Source organism: Bison bison, unplaced genomic scaffold (genome assembly GCF_000754665.1).
Source record: "Bison bison bison isolate TAMUID 2011002044 unplaced genomic scaffold, Bison_UMD1.0 scf7180017864484, whole genome shotgun sequence".
NCBI classification, from domain to species: domain Eukaryota; kingdom Metazoa; phylum Chordata; class Mammalia; order Artiodactyla; family Bovidae; genus Bison; species Bison bison.
The window spans coordinates 4,211,415-4,228,006 of record NW_011495044.1 but is presented as its reverse complement, the minus strand read 5'-3'; the positions used below and the strand labels follow the sequence as shown (position 1 = coordinate 4,228,006).

General features: G+C 42.5%; 1 pseudogene across 1 annotated transcript; it reads right to left on the bottom strand.

Moving 5' to 3' along the window:
• Window positions 1-14,434: 14,434 nt before the first annotated feature.
• On the bottom strand, window positions 14,435-16,088 carry LOC105004912 (annotated as a pseudogene). The gene is made up of 2 exons (XR_827271.1): window positions 15,985-16,088; window positions 14,435-15,450 (listed from the first exon to the last, which is right to left on the bottom strand). The product of XR_827271.1 is annotated as a general transcription factor IIF subunit 2 pseudogene (transcript).
• Between the last annotated feature and the right edge of the window lie 504 nt (window positions 16,089-16,592).

The window sequence follows — 16,592 nt, the reverse complement described above, 5'->3', positions numbered from 1 at the left end:
CCTCTTGATGAAAGTGAAAGTGGAGAGTGAAAAAGTTGGCTTAAAGCTCAACATTCAGAAAACAAAGATCATGGCATCTGGTCCCTTCACTTCATGGGAAATAGATGGGGAAACAGTGGAAACAGTGTCAGACTTTATTTTTGGGGGCTCCCAAATCACTGCAGATGGTGACTGCAGCCATGAAATTAAAAGACGCTTACTCCTTGGAAGGAAAGTTATGACCAACCTAGATAGCATATTCAAAAGCAGAGACATTACTTTGCCAACAAAAGTCCTTCTAGTCAAGGCTATGGTTTTTCCTGTGGTCATGTATGGATGTGAGAGTTGGACTGTGAAGAAGGCTGAGCGCCGAAGAGTTGATGCTTTTGGACTGTGGTGTTGGAGAAGACTCTTGAGAGTCCCTTGGACTGCAAGGAGATCCAACCAGTCCATTCTGAAGGAGATCAGCCCTGGGATTTCTTTGGAAGGAATGATGCTAAAGCTGAAACTCCAGTATTTTGGCCACCTCATGCGAAGAGTTGACTCATTGGAAAAGACTCTGATGCTGGGAGGGATTGGGGGCAGGAGGAGAAGGGGATGACAGAGGATGAGATGGCTGGATGGCATCACTGACTCGATGGACGTGAATCTGAGTGAACTCCAGGAGCTGGTGATGGACAGGGAGGCCTGGCGTGGTGCGATTCATGGGGTTGCAAAGAGTCAGACACAACTGAGTGACTGATCGGATCAGATCGGATCGGAATCACACCAAATCACTTTGTTGTTAAATCACTCAGTCATGTCTGACTCTCTGCGACCCCAGGGACTATGGCCCAGGCTCCTCTGTCCATGGAATTCTCCAGGCAAGAATACTGGAGTGGGTTGCCATGCCCTTCTCCAGGGGATCTTCCCAACCCAGGGATCGAACCTGGGTCTCTCATATTGCAGGCAGATTCTTTACCATCTGAACCACCTGGAAACTATTATTCAGCTATAAAAAGAAATAAAGTACTGATACATGTAATGACATGGATGGACCTTGAAAATATGCTAAGTGAAAGAAGTCAGTCACAAAATATCACATATTGCTTGATTCAAGTTATATAAAATGCTTAAAATAGGCAAGTTTGAAGAGACAGAATGTAAATCAGTGGTTGCTCAGGGCTAAAAGCGGAAAAGAGGATTTACTGCTAATGGTGTGGAGTTACTTGAGAGGGGTGGGTGGATAAAAATGTCCTAAAATTAGGTTGTGATGTTTGCACATCTAAACACAAGGAGAGCCAGAAAGAAATGACCAGCAAGACAGAAATCTTCTGTAACCTAGTCACAGAAGTATAATAACAACCCTAATTCATAACCATTTCAGTTTAAGCAAATGAAAGGGAAATTAACATTGCTAGTATTTCTTATTCTACTTGTTAGAAGCAAGGTCCAGCCCGAACTCCAGATGAAGGGATTATCCAAGGCTGTGATTACTTACCTGGAGGCATGAATGTGGCAGCCAAGTCAGACGCTTCCTACTATACACCCATTTTAGATGACTGTGTGATTGTGTGTGTGTGCACAGTCGTGTCTGACTCTTTGCGATCCCATGGACTGTAGGCTTCTCTTTCCATGGGATTTCCCAGACAAGAACACTGGAGTGGGTTGCCGTTTCCTCCTCCAGGGAATCTTCCAACCCAAGGATCAAACCTGCATTGTCTGTGATTCCTGCATTGGCAGGCATGTTCTTTACCACTAGCACCAGCTGGGAACCCTAAAGCTTTTGACGGTCTTGGAGTTCACATAGTAGAAGGGCCTTGTGAATGGTCTGAGTGGGTTGAGGGTATCAGCCAGTAGAAAAATATTTGCAATCATGAAAATGTCTGTGGAGGAGGGAAACCCTATGAAGAACGTAAAGGTGGTGAGAGTTATTGAAGAGCTGCCTGCCTTAGATGTCTTCAGAGTCCACATGGGAGAGAAACCATATCCACATGATGAGCACAGTAAGGGCTTCGCCAGATGCTCCACTCTTCTCCATTATGCCCCCCATTCCCATTCAGGAGAGAAAGTATATTGATGTGGTATGCATGGTAAGAATTTTAGGAGTGTGAAACTTGGCATTTGAGGGAGGGCCCATAGGGAGAGAGACTCTATAAATGGGATGAGTGCAGTAAGGCTCCTCTGAGGCTTCAACACTTCATATTCATCTGAGAAACCACACAAGAGAAAATTGATATTAATGAGTTTGATATGGACTTCAGTCAGAAAGGAAATACCTTTATTAGAATCTACATGGAAGAGAAATCCTTTATAATCGATGTGATAATAAGGACTGTCAAAACTGTGAGTTACAGACATGCAGCAGAGACACCTATTACAAATATGACAATTGTGGAGAGGGGGAGAGTTCACCCAAAACTTCAACACTCATAATGAAGTTACACATAATGAATTTATATTCATAATGAACATACATAATGAATATACTCATAATGGATATACACTCATAATGAAGTTGCACATAAGAAATAAACCATACTAATAGCCTAAGTGAAATTTAAATGAAAGTGTTATTTGTCAAGCTTTTTAATGTTACAAGATACAGAAGCTGTCACCTTAAGGTTCTGTTTATGAAGAAGCAATAAAGAGAACGCTGAAAAGAATTATTTCTATGGGACACCATGGACCCATAAGGAGAATGAAAAAACCTCACAAAGAGTTGGGTTCATATCATGACTTGTCCAGTGGTACAAGATTCTGCCAAGAATACAAATAATCATGGAGGTAGGTCCACAGTGCTTCTTTTCCAGGGTGATGATATCTAAAACCTTGCCTTGATATTTGTGAACTTTCCACTTTTACATTTCTTAGGTGAGTATTCTTATTTCTTACAGTGTGGTTTGCAGATCACCTATATTGGAATTACCCAAGGTGAGTGTGATGTTCAGTTGCTCAGTCGTGTCCAGCTCTTTGCAACCCCATGGGCTGCAGCATGCCAGGCTTCCCTGTCCTTCACCATCTCCTGCAGCTTGCTCAAACTCATGTCCATTGAGTCGGTGATGCCATCAACCATCTCATCCTCTGTCATCCCCCTTGCCTCCTGCCTTTGATCTTTCCCAGCATCAGGGTCTTATTTCTAAAGAGTCGGCTCTGTGCATCAGGTAGCCAAAATATTGGAGCTTCAGCTTCAGCATCAGTCCTTCCAATGAATATTCAGGACTGATTTCCTTTAGGATTGACTGCTTTGATCTCCTTGCAGTTCAAGGGACTCAAGAGTCTTCTCCAACACCACAGTTCAAAAGCATCAATTCTTTGGCTCTCAGCTTTATTTGTGGTCCAACTCTCACATCCATGCATGACCACTGGAAAAACCATAGCTTTACTAGACAGACCTTTGTTGACAAAGTAATGTCTCTGCTTTATAACATACCGTCTAGGTTTGTCATAGCTTTTCTTCCAAGGAACAAGCGTCTTTAAATTTCATGACTGTAGTCACCATCTGCAGTGATTTGGGAGCCCAAGAAAATAAAATCTCTTTCACTGTTTCCATTTTTTCCCCATCTTTTTGCCATGAAGTGATGGCACTGGATGCCATGATGTTAGTTTTTTCAATGTTGAGTTTTAAGCCAGTTTTTCACTCTCCTCTTTCACTTTCATCAAGAGGCTCTTTAGTTACTCTTTGCTTTCTGCTATAAGGGTGGTGTCACCTGCATATCTGAGGTTATTGATATTTCTCCTAGCAGTCTTGATTTCAGCTTGTGCTTCATCCAGCCTGGCATTTCACATGATGTACTCTGAATAGACTTTAAGCAGGATGATAATATATAGCCTTGATGTACTCCTTTCACAATTTTGAACTAGTCTGTTATTCCATGTCTGGTTCTAACTGTTGTTTCCTGACCTGCATACAGATTTCTCAGGAGGCAGGTAAGGTGGTCTGGTATTCCCATCTCATTCAGAATTTTCCATAGTTTGTTGTGATCCACACAGTCAAAAGGTTTGGCATAGTCAATGAAGCAGTAGATGTTTTTCTGGAACTCTCTTGCTTTTTCAATGATCCAACAAATGTTTGCAATTTGATCTCTGGTTCCTCTGCCTTTTCTAAATCCAGCTTGAATATTTGGAAGTTCTCGGTTCATGTACTGTTGAAGCCTAGCTTAAAGAATTTTGAGCATTACTTTGTTAGGGTGTGAGATGAGTGCAATTGTGTGGTAGTTTGAGCATTCTTTGGCACTGCCTTTCTTTGGGATTGGAATGAAAACTGACCTTTTCCAGTCCTGTGGCCACTGCTGAGTTTTCCAAATTTGCTGGCATCTTGAGTGCAGCACTTTCACAGCATCATCTTTTAGGATTTGAAATAGCTCAACTGGAATTCCATCACCTCCACTAGCTTTGTTCATAGTGATGCTTCCTAAGGCCCACTTGACTTTGCACTCCAAGATGTCTGGCTCTAGGTGAGTGATTGCACTATCGTGGTTATCTGGGTCATTAAGATCTTTTTTGTATAGTTGTTCTGTGTATTCTTGCCACCTCTTCTTAATATCTTCTGCTTCTGTTAGGTTCATACCATTTCTGTCCTTTATTGTGCCCATCTTTGCATAAAATATTCCCTTGGTATATCTAATTTTCTTGAAGTGGTCTCTAGTCTTTTCCATTCTGTTGTTTTCCTCTGTTTATTTGCCTTGATCACTTAGGAAGGTTTTCTTCTCTCTCCTTAATGTTCTTTAGAACTCTGCATTCAGATGAGTGTGTCTTTCTTTTTCTCCTTTGCCTTTCACGTCTCTTCCTTTCTCACCTATTTGTAAGGCTCCTCAGCCATTTTGCATTTATGCATTTCTTTTTCCTGGGGACAGTTTTGATCACCTTCTGTGCAACTTGTGAACCTCTGTGCATAGAACTATGTCTATCAGATCTAATCCCTTTAATCTATTTATCACTTCCACTGTATAATTGTAAGGGATTTGATTTAGTCATACCTGAATGGCTTAGTGGTTTCCCTACTTTCTTCCATTTAAGTCTGAATTTGGCAATAAGGAGTTCATGATCTGAGCCAAAGTCAGCTCCTGATCTTAGCCAAAGTCAGCTCCTGATCTTGTTTTTGCTGACTGAATGGAGATTCTACATCTTTGGCTGCAAAGAATATAATCAATCTGATTTCGGTGTTGACCATCTGGTGCTGTCCATGTGTAGAGTCTCTCTTGTATTGTTGGAAGAGAGTGTTTGATATGACCAGTGCATTCTCTTTGCAAAACTATTAGCCTTTGCCCTGCTTCATTTAAGTGTAAATAATACCTTAGTATTTGGTGCATGAAAACGTCAGTGTATATAATCATCTTATCGGGCTTCAACCATATCTAATCAGTCTACAGGTGTGGGGACCAAGGATTTGCATTTATAAAAGCTCCTCCTCCCCTTGTAGGTGATTATTATGTATACCAAAGTTGGAGAATTACTGCTCTGTGGAGTGTTTGCATAAGGTTAAGAAAAAGAAACAAAATCTTAGATGGCATTTTACTAGTGTGCTGAACCTACTGAATACAGAAATTTCTACCAATAAATTGATTGAAGTAGGAGGTAAAATCTAAGAAACTTGAAAATGCACATCAGCTGCCAAAAGAAATATTAACAAAGGATTCTCTGACATCACCCAAGATGAGATAGGTGATGACCACAAATGAAAAGTAATGGGGACAAGCAGCCACAACTCAGCTTTTAAATGATGTTATTTCTAAAGCTTTAAACATGGTTTGGTATGGGAACATACAACTTGATAAGGGGAGTCTGGTATGAGTCTATTATATATGGAAAAAGACAGATTGAGAAATTTCTGTAGTTAAGTAAGATACTGGTTAAGTTGTCCTTAGAGCAATGATGATTAAATTAGAAACATCAGCATAAATTCAGTCTGTCACTGAAATAATTTGTGCTGTCTCTGGCATCAGCTTATTTACTGTAAATGGTCATATGGAATGGTATAAACATGCAATTTATAGCCTAATCTGAATCCGTATCAGTGATTTCCAAATGTGCGTGGGCATCAGAATCAACTGCAGCTTGTTAAAAATATAGTTATCTTGGGTACCACTCCAGGAGGCTGAGATTCAGCATTTCTGTGAGAAGGCCTGACTAAGCATCTAAGTTCCAGGTTTTTGGAACTGCTGTACTTTATTGTCCTCTTCTAAATGGAATCTGGGCTTCCTCGAAGTTGGCTGATTCGGAGTCTCAGTCATGGCAAAGCGGGGTCTGAAACATCCTGTTAAGGTCCTGATGCTGACAGTTTCCTGAGGTCATGATTAAGAGGAGTAAAGGAACCGCACAAGAAGAGAGCTCTGCAGTTTGAGTTGTTAAAGCCATCTCTGATCGCCCTTACTCAGAGCCAATCGAATATGTGGACAAGTACTGTTTAAAGAATATAAAAATTAATTTTCACTTAGCAGTTCCTCACTGAAAGTATGTTTCTGGTTCTGGAACACTCTGCTCTGTAAGTAATATGTACACCCCCTTTTCGGACATGGTACCATAGGAATGAGTGAGCCCACAGGCTCCGAGCCCCCACTCCCAGGCTCTCTATAGAAACCTTTATATGGGGCTCTGATACGTTGTCAGAGACAGTCCATGGAATTCAATAAGGAGCAGGTGTCTACTTCAGAAAACAGGCTGAAGAGGGGCAAAGAGATCAGGAAGATTGAGCGTTTGTCAAGGACAGAGCTACTGTGCTGTCCATCCTGTTCTGATGACATTTTAAGACATTTAACACCTGGCGTCCCTGAAATCAGCAAACAGTTGAGGATGAGGTCTCTTCAGGAAACAAGCCAGAAGCCAGGAGGTCAGGAGAAGCCTCCTCACCAAGTGCTTTGTCAGCAAACTTGTCTGGGACTAAAGGTGAGAAATTTGGGGGCAGGGATAGAGGAGAGTCACTCTTTTGGAGGGTCCATTGAACCCTAACAAATAAACAGTTATTTTATTTTGTTTATTTTTAGGAGAGTTATATTTAACTTTATTATTATTTTTAATTGAAGTACAATTGATTTATATAATAGTTTCAGGTGTACAGCATAGTGATTCAATATTTTTATAGGTTATATTCCATTCATATTTATTATAAAATATATGCTGTACAATATAGCCTTGCAGCCTAAGCCTTTATTTTAATAATCTACTATTAAGCAACTAATATGCTCAGTCTGTAGGTTACCAGTTACGGGGAATAAGGACAAACTATTCCCTTTACATTCTCTGATTCCTTCTGCTGACCTGGGTCTCTGGAACACCAAAGCATATTTGACAAATTCACCCATAAGCAGCTGAATCAACTTCTTTATGAAACCTTTCTCCCAATTACGATTTCCTCTTAAATAGGAAATTGTTATTTTCATTAAAGGCTTGGTTTGTGTTCAGTTCAGTTCAGTCGCTCAGTCATGTCTGACTCTTTGCAACCCCATGAATCGCAGCATGCCAGGCCTCCCTGTCCATCACCAACTCCCGGAGTTCACTCAAACTCACATCCATCAAGTCGGTGATGCCATCCAGCCATCTCATCCTCTGTCGTCCCCTTCTCCTCCTGCCCCCAATCCCTCCCAGCATCAGAGTCTTTTCCAATGAGTCAGCTCTTCGCATGAGGTGGCCAAAGTACTGGAGTTTCAGCTTTAGCATCAGTCCTTCCAAAGAACACCCAGGGCTGATCTCCTTTAGAATGGACTAGTTGGATCTCCTTGCAGTCCAAGGGACTCTCAAGAGTCTTCTCCAACACCACAGTTTGTGTTAAGCCTTTTCAAATTAATGCCTAAGCCCTGGAATGGCTATCAGATTGCATTTAGGGAGTTACTTTTCTCCTCTACCACCATCCTTATTTCCCAAATCTCGGAAATGTTACCCTCAAGTGATTATAATGGTCCTCTTTACTTTTGATTTATTTTTCTGCCTTTTACCTAAATACTGAGCCTTAGAATTAGAAATGAGTAACATCTCTCAGGCCAGGGCTACCCTGCTGCTAAGTAATCTCTAAGAGTGTAGCTCCTGGTAATCCTTGATGGGCTTCTTGGGTGTAGCCCTACACCATCCAGAATTCTGATTGCAAGTTCTTTTGCTCAAACATTAAGGTTGACCATGGCTTAATTGGTATAGCCACTATGGAAAACAGTATGAAGTTTCATCAAAAAATTAAAAATAGAGCTATCATATGATCCAGAAATTCCACTTCTAGGTATTTATCTGAGGAAAAGGAAAATGCTAACTCAGAAAGATATCTACACCCCCATGTTTACTGCAGCATTATTTATAATAGCCAAGATATGGAAGCAACCTAAACGTCCCTCCCTGGATAAACAGATAAAGAAAATGTGATGCACGCATGAGCATGCACGTGTGCGCACACACACCCCAGAATATTATTCAGCCATAAAAAGGAGGAAATCTTGTGAATTCTCTGGCAGTCCAGTGGTTAGGCCTCTGCTTCCGCTGTAAGGGGCATGAGTTCAGTCCCAGATCAGGAAACTAAGACGCCACCTCCTGTGCAGTATGGCCAAAGAACAAAACAACAACATAAAAACCAAGTTCATAGCCAGAGAGAACAAACTGGTAGCTGCCAGAGGTGTAGGGGGCAAAATGCGTAAAGGAGGTCAAAAAGCACAACTTCCAGTATAAAGTAAGTAAGTCAGGTACAGCATGGCGACTGTAGTTAATAATCCATTGTACTGCAGATTTGAAAATTATTAAGAGAATGAATCCTGAAAGTTCTCATCACAAGAAAAAAAATTTTGTAGTCTTGTGATAATCATTTTATAATATATACAAATATTGAATCGTTATGCTGTATACCTGAAACTAATATAACCATATATGTTGATTATAACTCAATAAAGAAAAATAAAGGAGGACCATTGCTTATTTCAAAGACTCTCAAAAATAAGCATTGAATAAATTCTTTTTAAAATTGAAGTATAGTTAATTTACAATGTTGTAGTTTCTGGTGTACAACAAAGTGATTCAATCATATAGATATATGATTTTATATATATATATATGATATATATATTTACATTCTTTTTCAGACTTTTTTCCATTATAGGCTATTACAAGGTAGTGACTGTGCCACTGTGTGCTATACAGTAGGACCTTGTTTAATTTATATATAAAGTTTTTATTTTGTGTTTATTTTATTTATTTTATTTTTTTTTAAATTTTTTTTAAATTTTATTTTCTTTTTAAACTTTACATAATTGTATTAGTTTTGCCAAATATTAAAATGAATCCGCCACAGGTATACATGGGTTCCCCATCCTGAACCCTCCTCCCTCCTCCCTCCCCATACCATCCCTCTGGGTCATCCCAGTGCACTAGCCCCAAGCATCCAGTATCGTGCATCGAACCTGGACTGGCAACTCATTTCTTACATGATATTTTACATGTTTCAATGTCATTCTCCCTATTTTGTGTTTATTTTATATTTATTATTTATATGTATGTTATTGTTTTGTATTTATACATAAAACTAGTTCTTTTTTTAACTGTCTAAGTAGAGGAATTTGGTGCAAAGAAGGTAGCTTTGGTAGAACTAGGTAGCTGGCCCTCTTTCCCAGCCTCTCAATCTCCCTCTCCACCAGTTCTGAATATAATTGTTAGTGCCTCTCCACTAACAATTGGGATACAGAGCCAATCTTTACTTAATTTAGTCATATTTTTCTAGTTAAATGAATTGCAATCCTCAAAATGAATTTGTATGATCTTGATACTCATCTCATTCCAAATTTTGTTAACCTTCTAGCCACAAAATCCTTGAAGGCACTTTCCTCACTTGTTTTTAAATTTCCAGAGCTTCCCTTACCCATTCAAATTGACTTAAATTCAACCTTGACTTGTCCTTAGCCATCTAATTGGATGGATAGATTTAGTAAATGTTCCTGCAGTGAAAGCCATTCACTCATTTAAGGAGTGAGTGCAGGTCCTGTGCTAGGTGATCTGATGGGAAAGGCTGGCCTGCTCATTTCTTCTCCATGGGCCCCTCTGTGTGGACTGCAAATGCTTGTCCTCTCTGGGAGCTGGCCCAGGTTGGCCAGCACTATATGCGTCACTCTGAGCATGCCAGAACTTCAATAAGAATTGTTATTTTTGAGGACATTGATGAGATCATGTAGAGCATGATTCCCTTTATTCATCTTCTATGAGTAACTGGAACTCAGATTTCTTGGAAAGCTCTCCATAATAGCAGGAGAAAGTGTGGATGGCCTAGAAAATTAGGTAGATGTCTATGACTTGAAGCAGTGAATAGGGAATCATCTGTTTTATACCAGGTATAAAATAAAGCTGGATGTTTCAGGTGAAAAAATTTGCAGAGACATTATTTATTAATAGAAAGTATGTGGTAGCAGTAGATAATAGTAAGAAACTCAGTGTTTCAGTCATGGAGTGAGGGAGACCAAACTCAGGGAAGGGAGAGTATGGGAGGATCTGAGAACTATTTCCTAGAGAGACTGTAGAAAGCAAGGGGGAAACTGTGGCAGAAAATATAGCAGTCTTTCAAGCTGACACCATAGTTTCCAGGAGGGAATATTATGAAGAAGGAAATTTATTCCAAGCATTCCCAATAATACAGAAACAATGAGCAGGAGTTGGGGACTACCAGTCTAAATGACGGAAGGCTGCCATTTCCCTTCTTGGTGGCTTTATGACTTCACAGAAATTACTTAACATCACTGACCACCACCTCCTGTCTTTCCAGTTCATGTTCTCTGGTACTTACAGGCCAATAATTCTTCAACCCCACCGGGGTCTCCTAGGACCTGAGACCCATTACTTTCCACTCTCTGTCTCTCCCCTCCTATCTCCACTTTCCACTTTTCCATCATCATAGATATCTGCAGACAGCTTCAACACTCTCCCCTCTCTCCATCCATCATACTAACCTAGAAAACCCCAAACCGTTGATAACCCCAACTCTGACTCTGGGCCTATACTTAGGAGCTGATTGTTGCTGGAATAAAGTCACACAACACTGACTGCCTTCACATTAATCTCCTGACTAGACAGGTACTCTGAATACACACCACTCATGATATGATCAAACTAATTGTATTTTTGTCTCTTATCATCCTTTTAACGCCGGGCTTCCCAGGTGGCGCTAGTGGTAAAGAACCCACCTGCTAATGAAAGAGATGCTGGTTTGATCCCTGGGTCAGGAAGATCCCCTAGAGAAGGAAATGGCAACCCACTCCAGTATTCATGCCTGGAGAATCCCATGGACAGAGAAGCCTGGCGGGCTACAGTCCATGAGGTTGCAAAGAGCTGGACACGACTGAAGTGACTTAGCACATGCACAACGATCTCATTCTCTTACCCTTAGTATTTGGGCTTCCCTGGTGGCTCAGCTGGTAAAGGATCTGCCTGCAGTGCAGGAGACCTGGGTTGGGAAGATCCCCTGGAAGGGAACAGCTACCCACTCCAATATTCTGGCCGGGAGAATTCCATGGACTATTCCAGGGGGTCGCGAAGAGTCAGACACGACTGAGCAACTTTCACTTTCATCCTTTTAACATTCATTTCTGGAGTAACCTCCTTCCCTCATTTTTCTTCTCTTAGGAAGTAAATAGCTTTACAGTCATGTAAGTCAACCCAAACAGTCTTGCCTCAGTGATAAGAATATCCAGACACGGCTCAGTGTTGAGCCCTCCCACCTTCCCCACGTGGGAACAGCTTCATCACTCTGCTCCTCCTCCCTTCCTACTCATTTCCTCCCCTATTCATTAACCACGGTTTGGGACCCACCAAAGTGGAAGGCCAGAGGGGGAAGGAAAGCAGTATGTGAACTGGTACACTTGAGGTATGGTTTCAAGCCCTCTGGTGCCACTTGGCACTTTGGTTGGCTCTAGTAAAGGAAGAAAGCCAGTGTTCTCATGGGTTGTGCTATGTGATGGTTATTTGGAGGTTTCCCATTGCATAAGCCTGACTCAGAGGAAGGCACCTCTGCTCTCCCTGGCTGCTTACGAGTCCCTCCTCAGCCCTGTCATCAAATGCCATTTCTCAGCCTCTGTCGGCCAAGGTCTCTCCACCCCTTCCAGACAGCCCTCTTGGACAGGACCTGAGAAAACAGCACGCCAGCTCCCTCTCTAGCTCCTGGCCCACAAGAAGCATGTGTAACCCTTGTCAGGGCACATTCCAGGAATGAGATAGGTCCCCGTGCAGCAGAATGCCCTGACCAACGCAGCAAAACAGCCCTCCTCTGGCCTCCAGATTTCCACGTCCACAGTCTGCTGTAGCTTTTCCCAGTGTCCTCAGGCCTCTTTGCTTCCAGCTCAGGGAACATGACTCAAAGCTGTCCTGATGAGCACTTTGAAGCCTCTTCAATAGACTTGGGTTCCAAGTTGGCAGCCTCTCACCTGACCACCCAAATGGAAAGAGGAATTTCTCACCTTATCATCAGCAACTTTTCTCCAAACAGTTCCCTTCTCTGGGCTCTTCCTCTCACTGTCTGCTCCCTTTTGAGCTCCTTGGTCTGGCTGAGGATTCAATCAAGGAGTTCTAGAAGAGTCAGACCATTTTCTTGTAGATCTCCAAAGGGCGATTTGCCCCCTCACCTGGGGTTTCACATCTGCTGTATCTTGTGGCAGCTGGTTTCACGTCTATTCTATCTTGTTGCCAAGTCAGAACTTCATTTTTAACAACTCATTTCACTTTAAAAAACACTCAATACCACCCAGAAATTCACAGTTCACTAGTCAGCATGCCGCTGGCCTTCCAAGACAACACAAAAATCAGGGAAATGGTGTCTGAAGTTGCAGAAAGTGAAAGTCGCTCAGTCTAGTCCAATTCTTTGCGACCCCATGGGCTATATTCTCCCAGAACACTGGAGTGGGTAGCCTTTCCCTTCTCCAGGGGATCTTCCCAACCCAGGGATCGAATCCAAGTCTTCTGCACTGCAGGCAGATTCTTTACCAGCTGATCCACAAGGGAAGCCCAAGAATACTGGAGTGGGTAGCCTATCCCTTCTCCAGCGGATCTTTCTGACCCAGGAATTGAACCAGAGTCGCCTGGGTTCAAACCCACTGTCTGTCTGCCCATGTAGTAGCTAGGTGACCTCAGCTATTTAACATCTCTGTGTCCTATTTCCTCATCTGAAGAATGGGCTCCAAATATATTTACTTTCCCCGAATTGTTATAAGGATTAAATGAGTTGACACCAACAAAGTGCCTAGAACAGTCCCTGAAGTCTAGTAAGTGTTCAGTGGGCATTAGTCGTTATTACGATCTCCACTCACCCCCCTCACATTTAATGACTTTGCATCATATTTTATTGAACTAATGAGGCACCAGAAAGGGATGCCCATTTATTTCTTCCTGCCACCAAATCTACCAGCATACCTGCTTCTTCACTAATATTCTTTTTTCTCTCTGCCCACTAAAAATATCCCTGCCAACCCCCAACCCCCAGCCCAACCTGTGCTCAAGACCCCACCCTGTTCACTGTCAAGGACTCCTTTGACTTCCTTCTCTCTCCACTGCCATTGACTTCGCTGGCTGACAACATGCAGGCATTTTTAAAAACAAAAGCAAAAAAAAAGCCCCAACCCTTCCTCAACCCCACCTCCCTACAAAGACTTTGAAGGATGGGGTGGGAGAATGGAAGAGAGACTTCACATCTCCCCCGTGGAGCTGCTGAGAGAGAAAAACTAATCATGTCAAATCCTAAGCACCGCATGCAGCTGACACGAAAAGCATAAGTGTTAGCCACTGTTATTGTTACTGTTGCTATTACTCTTGTCAGTTTCCATTTCAGTGCTTGCTGCCAGACTGCAATCTCTTAAAAAGATATTTCAGGCAATGATTAAGAATCCAAACTTCAGATACAATCCAGGGACTTCCCTGGTGGGCCAGTAGTTAAGAATCTGCCTTCCAGTGCAGGAGAGGTGGGTTTGATCCCTGATTGGGGAACTAAGATGCCACATGCCATGGAGCAACTTCAGGTCCCCATCTAGAGAGCCCGAGGGCCACGACAAAGACCCAGCTTAGCCACACACACACACAAAAAAAAAAAACCCACAAAAAACCCCAAACCAACCAACCAGACAAACCAAAAAACCCCAAATTATCACTAAGAAAAACAAAATACAATCCACATACGACTTCCGTGAAGTAAGTAAAGGACCTGTAATACAACCTGTTTCCACTCCATCGGACACCATCCTCCTCACCTGTCAATTAGCAGTTTTAATGATCTCACCCTCTTACCCTTAATATTTTTTCACTCATGTTTCTACATATGAAGGGGCCGTATCTTAAACATTTCAGAAGCAACTTTGTCCTTCAGTCATTTTAGAAGATTGAATTTGCTTGCCTGCATCCCCACTCCCAGCAGAGCCCCACCTCCACCCCTAGCCACACCCCGCACACCCCCGCCCAGTTTCTGATGCCAGGTCTCTTTAGACTTAGATGAGCTGAGCTCTTTATGGATGCAGCAAAGATGAGAAGTCCTCAGACAATATTTTCTCAATTTACAGCCTATTTTATTTCCCTGTTTTACAATCTAAATGTGAATACTTAAAAAGATATTAAACCTCCCTACCCCCTAATAGCACAGCCTCACACCAGTTTTTGTGTTGGAAGATCTTCAAGCTCATATTGACACCTTCGTGACAAAGGGCTGTCTCACTCTCTCTTGGCTGCTCTCTGGTAACACCTGTACTCTTCCTTCAGCTCCCAAGTGTTTTTGTGGGGTCCTTTTACATTTCGAACACCGATTTCATTCAGGATTTCCTTCAGGTACACCACAGGTTGCATAGTGATGCCAACCAAGTCCTTTATGTTATAATACTGGTGTTTCTCAAAGGCAGCAAATAGCAAGGTTAACACTTGGTCTTTATCCGCCTTCACTCTCTTTCCGGTTTCTTTCTTTCTCTTCTCATATTCAATATTGTACTGATGATTGGCAACAGGTTTATAATTGGTCGTGACCACCTTCTCCAGTTTCTGTACAGTCCTGGCAGGTTTGGAAGCCCCCTCTATTTGCATCCTCTTCAGCCTCATGTAGTTTTCACTGGGAGCAGGTCTGCATTCGCCGCGATGGACCACGGTTCCTTGCAGGGAAAATTGATCTGGCTCATGCTCAGTCAGCACCGTGAGGACCTGCCCTCTGTCTGTCTGCAAGAGAAACTGATGCTCCGTGGGAGCGTGGACCGGGGCCGGTTGTCCATCTGTACCCCGAATGTCTGTAAGTTCCTTATTCAGAGTAAAGGAGATTTCCGACTTCCCTTGATTTGTGGCAATCTTCAGCTTCCCTACTTCACCGCTTCCAGGAGCTTCCGACCACTGCTGTGATAGGTACTTTGGTACCTTCACCAGCCACATCCGCTGGTTCTGTCGGATTCCCTCCAAGTTGAGTGGAATGCTCTGGGGCTTGAGTCGGCTGCCTCCGGAAGCCATGGGCACCTGAGCTGAGGGTGCAGAGTTAGGAATGCAGGGGAAGCGAGACACCAAAACCAGCAGGTGGAATCCAGAAGCCTAGAGAGGAAGCAGGAAATACACGCACATTCAGAAATGTTCAAAGATGGGGTCTTAGAATCCACAGAGTGCTATGCTATCAATTCCAACAATTGTACAATTGTCAAATTATTCATAATAAGGGGAGATGGCAAACCATAAAAGTGGGGAGTTTGATAACTGTGTGGCACAAGGTGAAGACGAAATACTTCAGCAATTAAAATTACAGGAGCTTCAATCTACCAATGTAGGAATTTTTAAGACACAGTCATCCCTAAACACCCACTCTACCAAGCTTCCCCTCTCCCCTGCTCTATATTTCTCCAGAGCACATGAAACATCCTAGATTCTTTATATTTTTACATATTCATCATATTATCATATATCTCTACCCAACTCCAGACTCTAAACACCATGAAGGTAGAGTTTATCACTTGCTGTTGGTGTTTAATAATTTTGTTTATTTCGTTGAGGGAGCCAGAGAGAGCAAAGAGTGAGCATAATTTTACAAAAGGAAGCCAGGAGGGAAGGCCCTTCCACCAGGCTGAGACTCACCAGAGGCAGCAGAAAGCTGTGTCGAGCAAGGCTGGCCAGGGAGGGTGCTCTCTACTGAGCAGGGACTCACTCAGGCTCCAGGCTGCCTCTTCCTGGAAATGAGAACAGAGTTTCTCTGCATGGCCCTATTTATTGCTACAGGTAGGGAGTCCTAGATGGGATTAGATAACAACCAGACTGAAAATCCAATCACCTTGATTCAGTTATGGGTTTTCCCCCAAACATCTCCTAAAGCATAATCCTGAGGGTGGGGACCTTCTTGATTTATTTCCTCCACTGAACCCATTTTCTTTAATTCTCCAGTGTAGAGTGGGTTCAAGGGAAGAGAGTTTGCTGCAGCGTCTTTAAAAAGGCAGAAGATGCAGGTATTTTGAGGAGTTGTGGGACATGTTATTCCCAGTCCCTGACCAAGCACTTCCACTCAGAATTAAAATTGCTCTCACTGGGGCATTCCAGTGGTTAAGACTCCATGCTTCCAAAGCAAGGTGTGTGTGGGTTGGATCACTGGTTGGGGAACTGGGATTTTACTTTTCAGCTTGAGCTGCATGCCCCGGGTGTGGCTGAAAAATAAAAAATGAAAAAATTTAAGAAAAACAAATTGCTCTCAC